Below are 18060 nucleotides of genomic sequence, written 5' to 3'. Positions count from 1 at the left end.
ACAAAGTGTTGACAAAGAGGCATTGCCTCACTCCATGTTTGGCAGCAGATGGGCCTACATGGCTGGGTAGAGATGGGGCTGCTCCTACTCTAGCATGTATAATTTGCATTAGCCACCAAAGAACCAGTGCCCTGGAGCAAACCAAGTAGCAAACCATGCCAGTATAAGGAGCATTTGGTTGCTTGAGGAGCAACACACAGTTAGCAGGAATACAGCTTCACTGAGCTGTGGGTCAGGACCATGAAAACAACTCTAATGATTAAAAGAAGTGACACAGATAAAACCACCACAGTCTAGATGAAGAGATTTGGTTCTATCGCCCAGCCACAAGGCTGCAGAGTCTGTTTCATAAGAAAATATAAGACACCTCAGGCAGTAAGACTCTACCTGAAACACCTTGTTTTCTCTTTCAGGGTATGAAAGATCACATGTATATTTATGGATATGAAAGATCAGGTGTATCTTTCAAATATAAGTCCTTTCTGGGGTAGGGAAGCGTAGATTACAGATCACTCTTGAACTGTTTTTGGGTTTGGAAAAATAACCTTACCCAAGCAAAACAGGTCTCACAAGACAGCAAGTAAAGAAGGGGAGAAAAACGTAACGTCAAAAGGTGGTGTATGTGGTGTTGTAAAAGAAGAGGGGGAATGTGTGGATGTGAAGGGGTCTTAGAGAGTGACTCAAAAAAAATTCGTTTTCCTAGGAAAAGTAGGCACCATACAGAATTTATCTAGGAAAAGGATGTGTTTCTATCACTGCACTGGATAAACATCTGTCTTTGTTTATTACTGTTAAGTAGGGGAGAATGAACTGGCAACTAATAATGTATTCAGTGCCTGAAACTCGATCAAGCAACAGAGTTAATCCCAAATTAAAATTTAATAATAACTTTTTCCCCGAAAATCTGAACGAAAGTGCCTGATCAGACTCTGAGTATATGTAAGAGTGTATTTTCAAACAATTATTTGGAGATCTGGGAAGCTTGGTTGCCATGCTCTTAATGCAGAGAATATAGCAGATTCATAAGGAAACCCTGGAGCAAAACAGTTAATAATGTCGTGTAAACATTTTCCATGCAGAGGTCACATATAACTGACACACAGCACTGCCGATTTGATAAAACACTTTTGTAGACTAAAACAACACAAGCCAGCCTGTCATTCATTTGAGCCTTAGCCTCAAGGCTTATTTAAGATATAGAAATGAAAACGAAGTGTGCTTTTCTGATACTCTCTCCTGTTTCTCTTCCACTGGTGCTGGAAGGACCAGTAGGAGTTCAGTACATGTTGGAGGAAATTGTGGTACCTATTGGTGAATGACACTGCTATTTGTACTCTATGCCCTACATGACCCAATCAATTCTTTGTTGCAATAAACACCACTGCCTGGCTAAAAAAACTTAACCTCAGAAATACTGAACCCAAAACAAATGTCATTTGAACTAAATTGGCTTTTTTTGTTTGTTTGTTCATTTAAATTGTTCATAAGATTCCATTTCCTGAGGCAAACAAAGGGCAATAGAAGCAGAGATACTGCTAAACATAATACTTGATGATTTTATATTGAAACATCAGTGCTTGGCTACACCCATACATCTTAATTGTGCTGCTATACTCAAACATTCAAATTAACAATTACAACCAGGAATTCATAAATATCAAACTTTGCTAAAAAAGCCTACCTTCTATGTTTATCTTTATTGTATTGCTACCTTCAGGCAGTCAACACCAGCTCAGGATTTAGAAATCAAGAGTTTGCATCTGAACTTAAAATGTTGATTGATTTGAGAGCAGACTACTCCTGTCTCCTCATGTCTCTTGTAAAAAAGACCCGTTCCCAGAGGGAAATATTATGTTATCGAAGCTAGATATCTGACTAAAGAGTTTCTTTGCTGTGACTGTAACAATCAGCTTCTCAGGATACTTTTTCTGACTCAACATTATGACAGAGATAATAATAAAATATTACTAAACTTGAATGTGGCTGAAACTTAAACAAGAGTATTTTTCTTACTTTTTGATGTCATAGGAATCTAAAAAGGTTGAGAACTCTCCCCTTGATATCATCTTGCAGACTAACTGTCTAACCTACATCAGTGAAGAAAGCCACAGAGATGGCTGATTTATGAGCAAAATAAATATTTTGTCATCCTCCTCCAGCTGTCTGAGGGACTATGAGCCCAAAAGACAATGTCAGGTGTCAGTTCTAGAAGGCTAAAACAGTGCCAAAACCTTCCCTGGGAGAATAAAGCATATAATAAAAACTGTTAGAAAAATATAGCTGTATCTGGGTAATGCACAGAATCCATAATTCTGTGGGACTCATTCTGGAATAGCAGCAGTATTCCCAGGCACACAAGAGGGATGTGCAAGGGCTGTCTACACTAACACCACGAAGAGGAGAGCAATGCTTACACCAGATAAAGACTCGTATAATGTGCTATAAGTTGAGTCAACTCCCTCTCCAGATGACCACTCAGCAATATTTGTGTCAGTGAAGGAAATCCCATCATTGGACTGAAAGAAATACCCTGAACATTTGACAGCTAGTGAAAATATTAGATTACATTGATGCAGATGAAATAATCTCTGCACAGAGAGATGCCAAATGGCATGCACAAAGATTTTGGTTCTTTGGTGAAACCTTCTAGAGAAAGTGTCTTTATATTCTATATCAGGAGTCTATAAAATACAGTATTTTATAATTAGTTATTAAATCTGTGCTAATTACATCGTCATCTGTTGCATTACATCCTGAGGACTTTCATAATTTATTTAATGAAAATTAAGAGCAATGAGCAAGCGGGCTCCATTGTGGGACTCGGTGATTCTCAGAAAAAAACATCATTAAAAATTCTTGTAAAATGAGAAAATTGGTGCTAATGTATTTTGAAAAAGAGTACATTTGTCAATGAGGCCAGTTACTGAAAGACAAAGGCTAGATAAACAGCTTTTCTTTATAGACATAATATTTTATCTCAACACAGACATTATATTGCTGTTATGGTCAAAGGACATTAGAATGGCAAGATATGGTAATCATAATTCTTTACTAGACCAACTCATATTTGAAAAAAGTTCGGGTTTTGGGCACAGAGGCTATTGTGTACATAAAACCTTGTCTTTATTTCTTTATTTTCCATCGCTTGATATGACGAGGATATACACATTTTGAAAAACACAACAATGCAGTCTCTTCAACTTTAGGCTCTTTGAAATCTGAATATCAAAAGTCTCAGGCAAAAAAAAAAAAAAAAAAAAAAAAAAAAAGAGGAGGCTGCCGCTGTGCCCACCTGAAGCCCCCTGGCTTCACCCGCCCAGCAAAGGTACAGCTGACTGCGGGGGACACTGCCCTGTGTCTCAGGGAGATGCGGGGAGCGGCTAAGGCTGAGCGCTGCGCTGTCTGCCTTGTATGGAGGAGAGGCGGCATCCGAGGAGGTAAAGAAGGGGCTGACTCAAGGCTGGGAAAACAGTCTGAGGTTTAATCCAGGGCTCCCAGGAGCTCTGCACTCCAGGGAATCCAGCAGCCGAGAGCAAGCTCTGGACTCTCGCAACAGCTTAAATACAGAGGTGGTAACAGGGGGAAAGGATCACCCACTAACCAATGGGGGGATTTGGGGGAGTGAAAGGTGGAAGGACAGACAGATACATGAACCAACGGGGGAAGTTTAAGGGAGGGACTCCTGGCCCTCACCCAATCACTCAACACCCACGGTAGAAGATTCTGGAAGAGTGGGACGGGGAGCTGAGTGATGGACAAGGCACCAGGGAGGGGACAGGGGGATGACTAGGCACTTTTGGGGTGATCGACATTGAGGGAAGAAGTGGGAAAACTTGGGGTAAGCCATTGTGGGCAAGTGGGGAGTAAAGGGGCAAACTATTACAGAATATGTACAGAAAATGTAAAACGTAAAAACACAATACAACAGGAGGCCTTTTTTTTGCCATCCTTAACACTGTTACAAACATTGTGACTGACTCCAAGTTGTCAGTTCATTTTGATCTTGGGGGTAAATCCAAGTGAGTGGCCTGAATCCACTTTAGAAGAGGATTTGACATCATGTAAAAATTTGTCATGACTACGGATTAGTCTTCACTTTGACATGCGTGATGAAATCATATTTGTGTTGTGCATAGAGCAGTATGATTTTGAGTGGGGACTTCCTTACAAAAAGATAGAATCCCACACTCACAAATTTTATTTCTTGGTGACTCCCTCCAGAGTGAACAAATCCAATTTCCAGGACTGATGACTTTTTATGACAAAAAGGACAGAGAAATCAGCCTTAGACTGCTATTCAACTCATTGATCTTGTTCAATTTCAATCTGAATTGAATTTCATTATATTTTTATTAGTACTAGCATTAAGTATAGCTATAAAAACAAGCTTTGTCCCAGAAGATTTCTGTTTAGTAATGCTCATAATTTTAAGTAAAAAATCACTACAGAAATCATTATTCACATTAGACTGGTTTTAAAGTCATTAAATGATGGTTGTCCAAACATAATTCCTAATGAGGACTTGTTGATAATACGCGTTTTCCTAATAAACGCTCTCGGGGATCAGCTGTCAGGATAATGTTCCTCAATACTCCTATATCAGTTCTGAAGGAAAATACAGGCAGATTATAACTGGGCAGGGAGCTCAAAGATCAGTCAGCAGTGAAAAGGAGCAGTCATTTACACAGTGGGGACGATTGCTGGGTCAGAGGGTGGGACAAGGAGAGAAGGGCTATGTTTGAACAGGCAAGGTGTTTTCCAGCTCTGGATTTGTGTGTATCTTCTAGCCCTGATCACATACGTGGCTACTTGGAGCTCTCCCAAGCAGAAGGCCAGGAGAGACTTCTTGGCTTCCTCCTTCAGCTGGCACCATCATGGTGAGCCTGGAGGAATGGTGCAGGCAACAAGGGGAGGGGTGGTGGCTTTGAGAGTGGCCCTGGGTATGCACCAAAGGGATGGGCTGAAGGAAAAAAGCTGCTGCTGAGGATGTGAAACACTGATGCCTTTTTCCTTCTTTAGTGTCACTCCCATCTCAACCTCAAGGCCCCATATTTCTAAGAGGTCTAAAATTAGCAACACTTTTCCTTGCTGGTAGACTCAAATCTCAAAGGAGGATGTATAAAGAGGACAGAGACTGTTCCAGCACCCTCACAAGGGGAAGTGGAGGGGCAGGTGCTGATCTGTTCACTCTTGTGACCAGTGACAGGACTCAAAGGAACAGCATGAAATTGAGTCAGGGGAAGTGTAGTTTGGTTATCAGGAAAGGTTCTTCACCCAGAGGGTGTTTGGGCACTGGAACAGGCTCCCCAGGGGAGTAGTCACAGCACCAACCTGACAGAGTTCAAGAAGTGTTTGGACACTGCTCTCAGGCACATGGTGTGACTCTTGGGGTGTCCTGCACAGGGCCAGGAGTTGGACTCGATGAACCTGATGGGTCCCTTCCAACTCAGCATATTCTGTGATTTTAGTAAGATTTTAGGGCAGAGGAATCAGTAATGAAATTATGTCAACAGCAACACTCAAATGCACCTTGAAAGAATAATGAGCCTTTTAAATCCTTAGCTGGCAATATTATAGCATATTGTGGCTATATCACAGTGATTTAAAACATTGGAAATATATGTAATTATGCTATACAAGGTCAACTATATGTTCCTTAAAGTTAAAAAAAAACCAAACAAAACAAACAAGCAAAACCCACAAAAAGATTGCAATATTTTAAATAGGGGGTGTTTTAATGTAATTTTGTATGGTGTTTTGGGAAAAAATTAAAATTATTTTTACTCATATAAATAATGAAATTCTACAATGGTTTTCCAGAAAAAGAAACCTATAAACAAATAAAAGTTCAAAGGTAAAAGAAACAACAAATATTTTAAGGCAACAATTAAATTAGACACAGTATAATTTTTTTGTTAGTTGTTGATAATCATCAAAGATCTCCACTTTGCACAAAACCATTTGGTATCAGCGAATAGGGCTCTGAGGAGCAATTGAAATCAAGTATGCCTCACTAACAGCAATTAACAGCATGCAAGCTATAGTAGCTGCTGCAGTGAAACAGGGTTAAGCAAGATGAAGGAATGCACTGCATTACTTTGAGAAAATTCAACTTTCTCTCAAGGCTGATGTAAATTTGCAATCACTTCTGTCATTTTTGTAAAGTCACCATGGCCACTAAAGGCCAACATCTTTTATCAGAATTCACATCTCATGTATATTAACCTAATGCTCATTTTCAGAAATACTAATATCAAAATAAGCAGTAACTGACTGCATACAAGAAGGTTTTGTGCAGGTGACTGTTCCATGCATTGTTTTTCCCATGTATAAATGAAACCTAAAATCTACAGAAAGGGGGTCTTTTGCAGCTACTTATTTACATTTGTTAATAAATGTCTCCCAGTGCTAAAAAACTCTTTATATATGAGAAAACACAAGGTCGAATATCCAAAGGAAATATGTTTGCTAACAGACCACATGGAAGAGGCTAAACATTTAATTATGTAATTTTGAACCTCCAAGAGAATCAGCAAAGCTATAATTTGTCACGTTATTCTGGTTTTGTATACTTCACTCTAAACTGTCTGATTATATAAATGCATGTTGACTCTCATGTTAAAGGCATTTTTTCTTTTGAGCAAAAAAAGGACATATTTTCTCTCTAAACATTGGAGGGTGGAAATTTTTCTGTGGAACAAATATTGCTTTAGCAAAACCCAGCACTTTACAAAACACTGCAGGAGAGTCTACTGTGAACTAGTTTTGTTTGTCAAAAAGACTAAAATATTTCCATGTGCCTTCAGCCAGTGAGAATTTATCTTAGGAATTATTTTATAGGAGACTGAATTGGAAATGATAGAACTGTTTGCTAAGGAACATATAACCTATAATTGATTTTACACCCCTCAGTTTGAATAATACTTTCCTTTATCTAAAATGCATGAGCACATTTACATCTGTGGCTCATTTTGGCACAAAACTACATTAAATCTTCTCTTTGAAAATGAGCTGGAGTCTGCCCACATTGTTTACTGTCTTATCCTCCTTCTTCAAATATTAAATCAGTACCACAATCAATTTCACACTATTAAGTTATAGACTTTGGTATTCTTGATGGATTGTTAGGTCATCCTGCTCAAAAGTGACACACAAAACCAAAAAATACATAGACATGATAAGTAAATATGTCACAATATATTTATGCAAATATGCTGGTGGGAGATGTGCTCAGTTATCCATTTTCCATCGGCTTTTTCAAATTTGTAATCATGGCTGACATATACAAGTCATGTAAAACTCTAATGAAGACTATAATCCAAATTATATGTACTAATTGCTGGAATTTTTTTTAGCATTTTGGAATAATTACTGATCCAACATGTTTTTGAAGGTTCATATTTGACACATGAAAGACCTGACCTCACTATAATGAAGAAATTGTTTTTTTTTTTTTTAAAGGGAAATGTCCTAGTAAATGTCCTGTGTGCAATCCCCTTGAGTTCCCAGCCTTATCCAAAAAAGAAGATGCATGAAGTTCATTTGTGGAGAGAAGAATGATGTTACTGTGTCCTGTACTGCTTGTAGATTCTGTTCCTTACGTACTGTGCTCCTATATGCAGAAGATGATTTGGGCTACTCCAACAAAGAAATGAGGAATTACTACAAGTAAATAGAATGAGGGGAGTGGGGGAGAAGAAAAAACCAAATAAACCCACAAAAATAAACCCACCAAACCCCAAACACATGAGTTCAGTACTAAGGTTCTCAATTAAACATTACCTGTCTAGACTGAATGGTCCTGCTCAGAACTCTGAATGCACAAACACCATCACAGAGCAGTGGGTCCAATACAGCCATGAGATGCATCTGCAGCATGCATGGAAGTACTGGAGCTTGCAGAAAAGGTGACTTGTTTGTGCTGGTGCTGACAAAGATCAGGGAGATCTGTTACCTGTGAGCAAGAGACCACAAACCGAATTGAGAGCAGAAAACATTTTATAAGGTATTCTTAAAATGGATAGTAAAGAATCACAAGGACCATACTTCCTTCTAAACAAAGAAATGCAGTGAAAGTATGGCACTGTCATTTGTAGGGCATGTGCAGATGCTTCAAAAAGGTTCAAAAAATATTCACAAACTGCAAAAAAATGCCTCTAAGACTAGGAAGACTTTAAGACCTCAATCACCTTAACATAAAAAACCAGAAGACTGAGAGCCGATTACACAGTATAATCATCTCTATGAGGCTCAAGTACTAATACAAGAATTAAGAAGTTTTTGAAACCAGCAGTGTAAAATGCACCTTTCAACAACAAGATTGAAAGCTAAAAAATGTCATCCCCATTATTAAACAGGCAGAATATTTTAAAGTGGAGGGTAGTTTACCTCTGAAAAATGGTAATAGAGGAAGTAGCTGATTATCCATCTCTCATGGTCTTCAAATTAACTATTCAAATTAACCATATCTTGGGCTGCGTCAAAAGTTGCATGGCCAGCAGGTGAAGGGAGGTGATTTCCCCACTGTTCCCACCCCACAGGGATCCCACCTGAAGTACTGAGTCCAGCTCTGGGGAGCAAAGACATGCTCTGCTTAGCAGAGCAAAGACATGGACCTCTTGGAGTGAGTCCAGAGGAGGGTCATGAAGATGACCAGAGGGCTGGAAAACCACTGTTATGGAGTCAGGCTGAGAGTTGGGGCTATTCAGCCTGGAGAAGGGAAGGCTTTGGGGAGACCTTAGAGAATCTTTCAGTACCTAAAGGTGGCCTGCAAGAAAGCTGGAGACAGGGTTTTTACAAGGGCATGGACTGATAGAAGAAGGGATAGACTGAGGAACGGCTTTATACTGAAAAGTTAAAGATTAGATATTAGGAAAAAATTCTTTACTCTGAGGGTTGTGAGGCACTGGCACAGGTTGCCCAGAGAAGCTGTGGATGCCCCATCCCTGGAAGTGTCTGGTGTCAGGCTGGATGGATCTTTGAGCAATCTGTTGTCCCTGCCCAAGGCAGGGAGGTTGGAACTGAAAGACCTTTAAAGTCCCTTCTAATCCAAACCCTTCTACAGTTCTATCCTGCACTGAATCACAAAGGAAGTGCAGCTTCCTAATGAAGTAATTATAAGGAAAATGTTAACAGGTACAAAACAGGCTTCTTCTTGTAATATCACTCTGGGAAATGACCAGACTATTTCAGGTGAAAATCAAACATGCACAAACACAGAATCAGCTTGAAGCAGGCTCCTTAAAGGGAAAGTTTTGCAAGGCTGTAGACAAATTAAATTAAGCCTTAATTATAAGCAGTGGTAACATCTCATTCTTTTCAAACAACCTTTGGGTCTGCCTGGTCTTGTATGGAAGATTAGGCAAAAACAACCTTCATATCTCAGTACTAAGCAAAATTATTAAAAGTATCTAATCATTGCTAAAGTGATTGCTTTCAAATATACACAGAATTAGTATAGCTTCATAGTCATATTCAAACATATTTCTAATAGCCTTGATTAAATAAAAAAAAAAATTCAGATTAAAAAACCCCATTTTGTTCTTCATGAGGACACTAACCTTTTAAAAATGCCACATAGCATTAAGAAAACTATCTGCTATATTTCTTAGGCCAAAAGCAATCTGAAAGATAGTGTAATTACAGAGATTGAGAAGATATTTTTAAATAGTAAAAATACACTTGGTTTTGAGAGCTTGCAAGTTTTTGAAAACTTTTTTTTCAAAATTTTTTGATCAGTTTAGTATAGAGGTAAAGTGCACGGTAGCCTTTACCTATAAAATACAGAAATAGCTCTTAACCATGCCAAACATACCCACATGCAGTTAGAAATGTGCACTCATACACATGGATAACATGCAAGTAACAGAGTTTGGCTTCATGCTTGCAATTTGCATTTTTTTCTTCCCTTCCCTCCCCCAAAATTCAACTGTTGTAATGAAAACCTTATTAGATTTTCTACTTATTATTAACCTGGAGACCCTCCAGCCTCCTCCCTACTCTCTTTCTTATTCGTTTTTAAACTTCTGACCCGATGCAATCTGCCTGCAGGGGCAAATACAGTTATCTCCTTCTAAATTAAAATTGTAACTCATTTGGTACAGTTTACACAAGGCCTCAGCTTTGACACATGCAATTACTATGAACATAGGAGGAACATGATTGCTGAGAGCCACCAGAAATAGAGTTTAATCAGAAAACATGGAGTTGTTCCAACAGATTTGTAATTTCACCACTTGCTATTCTTTTATGTTCCTGAGTGTTCAGATAATTAGATACACTATTTTTTTGCTTCCCAAGAGGCCAGCGAAAGCAAAATTCCTTCTTTTACATTAACAAGATGAAATTATAATACACAAAATCTATAACTTTTCTGTTGAAATGACAAATTTATACAACATTAATTTTACTACTTACAAAATGTTACAAATTATTTGTTCTGTAGTATCAGTGTGTATCACAAAATGTAGACTTAGGTGAATTAATCACCCATTCAGATGGATTGCCCAGTCTATCAGCTTTTATTCACATAAGAGCCCCTAGGTTGCTCCCTTTGCCTATTTTAAAATGCAGAGTTTTTTAAAAGCTCTTTAAAATATAAGGTTCATATTTTGTTTCACTGTTAGGGAATAACCCTCTGGTATAGTGGATCAGACTGCAGATCCATTAAAAAAAAATTGAGATGTTAGCAAGCAGATTCATAGCTCCCCCTGAGCTCTGTGCCCCTAACTCCTCTCTGAAAAAGGGATTTTTAGTGTATTTGATCAAGTTTAGTGAAACATAGAGATGAATTAACAAAGAGACATCACTCACTGTAATTAGAAAGGAAGATTTGAACTATATGTTGCCCTGCATGATGGAACCATGTTCTTTCAAGAATAGGGCTGTTCATGACTCAATTGCTTTTACAAATAAAAGCATCTAAGCAGTAAATATAAATGAATAGACAAGTGCAACATTGCGGGGTTTTGCAGTCCTTTTACTGGGGTCTGAACACATTCATCTTAATTATACTTTAATATCAAGTTCCCCAGGCTGATGGATGGGCCTCTGGGAGAACTGTAGGTCAAGTAGGGAGTAAGGTTACAGAAAAGGACTACAAAAAATACTTCAGGTAAAGAAAATGCATGGCTGATGGTGTGCTCTGTAGTACAAATGTGGTCCTGCAGCTCTGGCTGTTTTTTCAAGAGGCCACCTGCTTTCTATTTCTCCTTTTATGTTAGCCATTAATTTTGCTGCCACAGGCACAATTCATACTTACAAGGTTGGAGGCTCAGACAAAAAAGCAGCTGCTGTTTCAAATAGCACTACTCCATTCCCAAGACAGCCAACTCAGCTGTAACAACATCAATGACGTGGATACACCAAATTCACCAAAAGATAGACTTTCCCATCTTTAACACACTCTTTTATGCTGCATACATAACAGCAAAGCAAACCCATAAGGCTGGAAGGAAACAAATTGCAGATAAGGCAAGTTTATGGAAAAAAAATAGTCTGGAAGAGCAACAGAGAAGCAAAGCAAAAGAAAAAAAAAAGAAAAAGAAAAAGAAGAAGAAGAAGAAGAAGAAAAGGATTTTACAAATATTTGTGATGAGGTTTCCAGCCTATCTCAAGCAAACTTCTTGGTCTAGAAGCTTTTCTTGGTTAGTGAAAACCTAACTTATTTGATAGTAGCAGTAGCAGATAGTAGCAATTTATAAAGAGATGGCAAAATAGAAAAATGTTGTATCATCCTTCTTGTTTAAGTGTGGGATGTCTGAGTCCACTGCAAAGGCAGATTTATTTTACTTGGCCCCAGGAACATGCTCTGAGCCATTGGGACACACTTTTTGCCTTTCTGCCATTCTGGCAGCCTGTGCACCCCCAGCCCTCTCCCCAGGACCCCACACTCAGCAGGCTCTGTGGGAGAAGGCAAAGCACCTGCAGAGTTCTCTCAGGTCTTAAAGAGTTTCTGGCCTGAGACACGGCCCTGAGCAACCTCTGCTTTTTTGTTTAAAGCCCATTTGGTTTCGTCTCAGCCCATTCTGAGAAAATCCAGCCCAGGGATCCCTGCACCACACTTCCAAAGCTGAAAATGTAAGTAATACAACTCAAAGCATCCCAATACCATCACAAGCACAGCTCTTGAATTGCATTGATGTTGATACAAGGAGGCAGGAACCTGTAGCCAGAAGCAGGATCAGGGAAGAAGAAGATGAGAGAAAAGGACCACAGTAGCCCAAGTAGTCTGCCTTATGTTACAGATAAGAAAACACCCCCTGAATCAGCAGGAATTGAATCATGCCCTTGTACACCAAGGAGAGTTAGAGTTTGGGAGCAGTTCTCCACTAACATGTGGGGATAACAAGGGCTCACAGTGAGTGGTTTTGCAATATCCTGAATGGAAAAGAGACTGATTGTTCCCTGTCTTGTCCAGTAGTGAAGCAAAAGCCAAAAAATTCATTTAGTAGCAGCCACGCTCAAAACAAACAAAAGGAAGTGGCTCACCACACAGCAGACAGAGAAACAAGAAACTCCTCAACTCAGAGGCTGAAGCTTCAAGAAGTGTGATGGGCCTCTAAGAGAGTCTGCAGGAGCACTTAAAAGGTCCTAAGTGTTGCAAAAGAGACCACAGCAGATTCAAGAAATACCCTCAGCTGGGAAAGTTTTAAAAGGGAAGTATTTTATAGATTTGTTTTTACTGTTCCCAAGCCATAGGCTTTTGGACACTATTGGAGACAGGATAATGGATTAGTTAGCCCGTGATCTGTACCAGTCCAGCCACTCCTCTGCTCTTAAGGCTTATATGTCCTACCAGCTTCCAGTTAGCAGCAGCTGGGATATTTCCAGGGCTGCAGCTAAACTGCTGAGTTTGACAGCCACATCAGGCTTATCCTCCAAAAGTATGCATAATCCCATTTTTTTAACCTGTTTCTGATCTCCATATTATCTTGCAACAATAATTCTAAACTGTGTTTAGAAACTGTGTATAAAGGCACTTCATCTTTGTTACTTTTAATAGGTCACTTGGCACCTTCATTGAAAGTGCTTTACTCACCACATTATGAGCAAACAGTGAAAAATCGGGGGATCTTTATCATATTCTTTACCATACATTCATGCAGCTCTTTTCTAGCCTGAAGCAGTTCATCTACTTATTTATATTTTATCCCTCAGTGCAAAATTATTCTTATAAAGTGTTAGTACATATTGTAGGAGGTAGCTTTGAGAGTTTAGTGTCAAAATTTACTACAGATAAAGCATAGGAATTTAAAGGACAACTGTTTATTTCTATAGATATTTTTCAATTCTTATTATGGTCTTCTATTGTGCTGATTTTTCATGGAATACACACTCTACTCTTGTACCAGCCTCTTCTGCACCCTTCTGTCACAGTTCAGATAGTTACAGGCACATAAGCTGACTCTGATGGAACTGTGAGGACACTGAGTACTGTAATATGAACATGAAAACACCAAATACTAAGTATAGCAATGGCAAATGCACAGCACTTAAAAAGAAAGGACTGTCTAAAGTGATACTATATTTTTATGATGGCCACTAAAATTGGTAGTAACAGTGGCTCAACAGGAATAAGGATAGAATAGAAACACTTTTGTAATTCATTTGATTTGTGATGTTAGACTTAAACTTCTCTCTTGTGCTTGTATATGGAGACAAAAGCAAGTGTATATACTTCAAATGTAAAGACAAATCTGTTGTCCTGTAAGAACAGGTTTATTTGCTGGACCAGCATAGCTTTCCGCTAGATGGTGCTCCTAGCCTTGGGAAAGCCATAAAGAGGTTAATACCTGCTGCATTGCGAGGGGAGGAACAACTTGTTTAATGAGCTGGTGAGCCAACAAATGCAAAGTGGCATCTTGCAGATCTCAATCCACATTTCTAGATCCCTAGGCTGCAGTAATTTTGTCATTTCCTCATACCTGCTAAGTACTCACAAGCATATTTTCCATTTCATTCTCATGTTCTAGTCTTCTCATCACAGAGACTGCCCCAGTCTTCACCCACAAAATTTCACAAAGCCTGTAAAGATGACTCTAAAACATTTTCTGCAAAGCAGCTTTGTGCAGAAACCACATTCTCAGAAAACTGATTTAGGAAAAAATATCTATATGCATATATTATGCAAGTTCTTTATCTTCATTCTTACTGCTATTCTTTTTATCTCCTCTACTATTTCCATAAGGGTTACCATCGTCTTCATTTTTGACAGGCAAAAGAAGAAAATAAAATCCTAAATACTGCTCTTGACAGACACTCACTTTTGCTATTCCATTGGCAGATATCACAGTATAGATCCACATCACCTCACCTCGCCCACTAAGAGGCATTAATTCTTTTGACTTGGGCAACACTTACTGATACCTTCTCCTGTATGCTCTTCCATCTGGTAGCAGAGCAGCTTTTTCATCAGCCCCCTCAGAATAGCAACATATGTAGAAGGATGTTGAAATACTGGAGACATTTCAGAGATGAGTTGCAGAAACGATCACAGAGAGGAAAAAAGTATCTCCCAGTGAGAGATTCAAAAAGCTCAAATCTTAAACACTTTAAAAGTGTTTAAGTACACTCATTTCCTAAGATAGGAAAGTTAAGAATTAGTAGAGAACCAAAAATACAGACCTAGTCCAGTCCAAGTTAGCACTGGTGTGCAGCAGAGTTGGATTCATATGAGTTATAAGATGGAAGAAGCTAAAACTGAGCAGACTATGAAGTCTTCCCAAAGAGACTTGTGGGTTGTTGTTGTTTTTGCTTTTTATTTGTTTGCTTTGGTTTTTTTCTCCTTGCAAGAACTGCCGATCTTTGGCTCAAAACAGCTTTCTCTGATGGGTGGAACAGCCCAGCAGCTGGCAGCACCTTCACAATTTTTGTGTCAGAAATGTACTGCCACAGTACATTAAAGTGAGATTTCTCTTCAGGATGTAAGATTTTTCTGTGACATCTAGAATATCACCATTTACAATTGCTGTCACTGGAACACTGCTGATAAACCAGTTGTTGTGGCAACAGTCCACACTGCCATCATGAAGGAGCAGTCCACAGTGCTGCAATGCATTTGGAAAGACCACATAGTCATGTGGGCTGCTGGTGAGATTCATGTATCCAATGTACTGAGTACACTCATGGAAATATGTCTCTGTTTTTTGATAGAGTTACAGACAAAGTCTAGTTACAGTAAGGCTGGTTTATCGCTCTTAATAGAGAAAGACAGATTGTTTTCCTCTCTAGGCTTTAAACCCCTTTAATAATTACTTTGCTAGAAGAGAGGAATGGCTGACCATGGCCCTAGGCTGATCAACAGGGAAATCTGTACTGACAGGCAAATGAGAAATATGAGGCTGAGTCTGACAGATCCTTTTAACCTACCCTGGGTGAGAAAGACATGGAGAAGAAAGAAAGAGACAGAGCTGCTGGAAGTTTGAACTGCAGATGTCCCTTTTATGAAACTCTGTGACTGATGGGGGAAGCCCACTTTGCCTTACCATTTAGAGCCTTGACTCCATGCTACAGACTGCACCTCTGCACCTGGTAATGATTCCTTAAAGGGAATCATCATTGACATTGAGTGCTCAGAACATTACCCAAAATAAAAATAGCTACACGTCCTCTCCCAGACTTATGGCCCTCACTACTAACTCCTCCTTTGCCTGTCTTTTCCCCTGCCCCATGCCCCAGTGCTACCTTGTAGAGCACCTGGTAGAGCAAGGAGAAGTGATAGCAGTGGTCAGAGTGCTCCTGATGTCCTTTCCAGCACGTGTTCCTCACAGAAACAGTTAGGCTGCATTCTCCTGTCCAACAGAACAGAAGAGGTATTGAAACCACTGCTACAGTGGCCTATTTCTGGTTGCAGAGATGGCAATAAAACACCTTTCATTGTGGCAAACAGGGGTGTCTTATGTTCACCTCTTTTCAAAGGGGTTTTGATACAACTTTGGTCTCTATTCCAGAGCAGAACTCCTTGGACTCATTCCATTACTTACAAAGGCATCAGGCTCTCTGATGTGTCCTCTTCCACCAGACATACATTTGTTGGATTGATTGACCCTGGTTTGAAAAGCTGTGACGAATATACGATGTAGGCCTACCATGCTTTCCTGAAGTTGAAAGTGCTCTCAAGGGCCTCTCAAGGCAGCCTCCCCCCATGACTACCAGATCAATGTAGATGGGTTTGCAGCCTCTTTGATGACTGCTGCCAGCTAACTGGAATTTGCAGTTACTTGAAACCCATCAAAGAAGGACAGACATGCACTGTGCTACCCTTTCTGTAATCTCCTCCTTTCAGGAGTTTCCACTTGCAGATGTAGAATTCAGCTCCTTCACTCATTGCTACAGAATAACACTGCCCCAACTTAAATGGTAAAAGATGAAAAAGAGTTTAGTTATCAAAAGATATCAACAGATTTAGTTATCAAAAGCTGCACACTCTATGACTTAAGATTAAACATGGCCTAATAGAAAGACTGGCTAAAAAAATTACCAATAAAATAAATGTACAATTTGTCAATGCATCTTTACTGCAAAATACGGCGAAGTTTACCCTCTTTGGATTCTTTTCTATGAGGAAAGAGCCTTAAGCAGCAGTCTTGAGTGAAGAAGAGTAACATGCCAGTGTAACAGAGGTTTGGGGGTTTCACAGAAGAATACAAGACATTGTGGGTTAATTGACCTGTATCTTTTGAAAGGAGAGATGAAACTATAGTTTTTGTATGTGGTCTGTAGCAACAAATTACCGGCATGCAACCAGTTCCTATATGGTAAATCATGTGAGACCAAGAACTGAAAGTATGGTGTATGCATCTGTGGGCATGAATATATATAAATGATTATTATCATTATTACTATTACTATTTAGTGTCTTTTTATAAATATGATGCAGTTACAAAGCTTCAAGCTTCTGCTGAACTGAGCAAGAGGATACTGAGCTATATTTCTTGCAAGTCATAGAATAAGCCAATAACTAAAAATTTGACATTGATCACAAGGGAGAGAGCCAAGTTAAGAGGATACTCATGGACTGTGGACTCTGGCATGGCTCAGTTTTGAAAAGCAGTATAAAAGATTCTCTTCATCATGTCAGACATCAGAAGGCAGTGAGTTTATGGTTCAAAGAGACACAAGCAGGCGCATAAACTTTACTCAAGCTTTCTGAAAAATCCCAAAGAGTAGTCAAAAAGGAGGAGAAAAAATGCTTTACACTATAGCAGCAGTGTATCTGAAGAGAAAGATGTTCTCTGAGAAACCTCCTTTTAAGTCATTGCCATTCCCTGATTTTCACAAACAGTTCATGTGACAAAAACAGTCCCACACATGCCACAGAGAGTGAACTTGATATTTTTAGGGCAGGTGGGCCTTGAAATATATTTCAGCTTGGCTACCTATCACACTTTGCTTTTTGTCTCTGATGCTGACTGCAACCATTGCCCAAGTCCCTGGCTGCTGGCAGATTTTCTGTGCAGGTCATTACTTTAACTCACAAGTCGAAGAGATTAAGTCCACCACTTCTGGAGCAATGGCGATTGCAATTTTGGCAATGGCCAAAAGCAGAATACCACATGACCACCTAAAGTGATCTCTGTAACTTCTGCCCACAAATCCCAGACAGCAACTTTTGCATGAATTTCTAATTCCATTAAGAAAGACTGAAAATATTTACTACAACAGCTAATGTGAAAAATGTAAGCATCTGAAAGGAAACCTTTGAATGTTTATTTTTTTCACTAGCCTTTTCCCAAATCTGCTCTGGAAAAACGATCTGATCCAGCCAGCAATAGCACAGTATGAATGAATCAAAAGTCACTAGCAGGGAGCTCCTGGAAACTGAAAACTGGGTACTTAGTGCCATCTTTTTCCACTTTACAAAACAGACATAAAAAATCAATTACCTTTTGGCAAAAGCCAATGAAAAGTGTTAAAACATAATCTATACAAGATTAGTATAGAACAGGACTATGCAATTTACAACTGAATCATTTCAAGTGACTATTACTACTTGACAGGGTTCAAAACTTTCACATCAAATTAATGCAGTCTGTATAGCCAACCTTACTGTTTGTCATC

Source organism: Vidua chalybeata, chromosome 1 (assembly GCF_026979565.1).
Source record: "Vidua chalybeata isolate OUT-0048 chromosome 1, bVidCha1 merged haplotype, whole genome shotgun sequence".
Lineage (NCBI taxonomy): Eukaryota > Metazoa > Chordata > Aves > Passeriformes > Viduidae > Vidua > Vidua chalybeata.
This window is presented reverse-complemented; position numbering follows the sequence as displayed.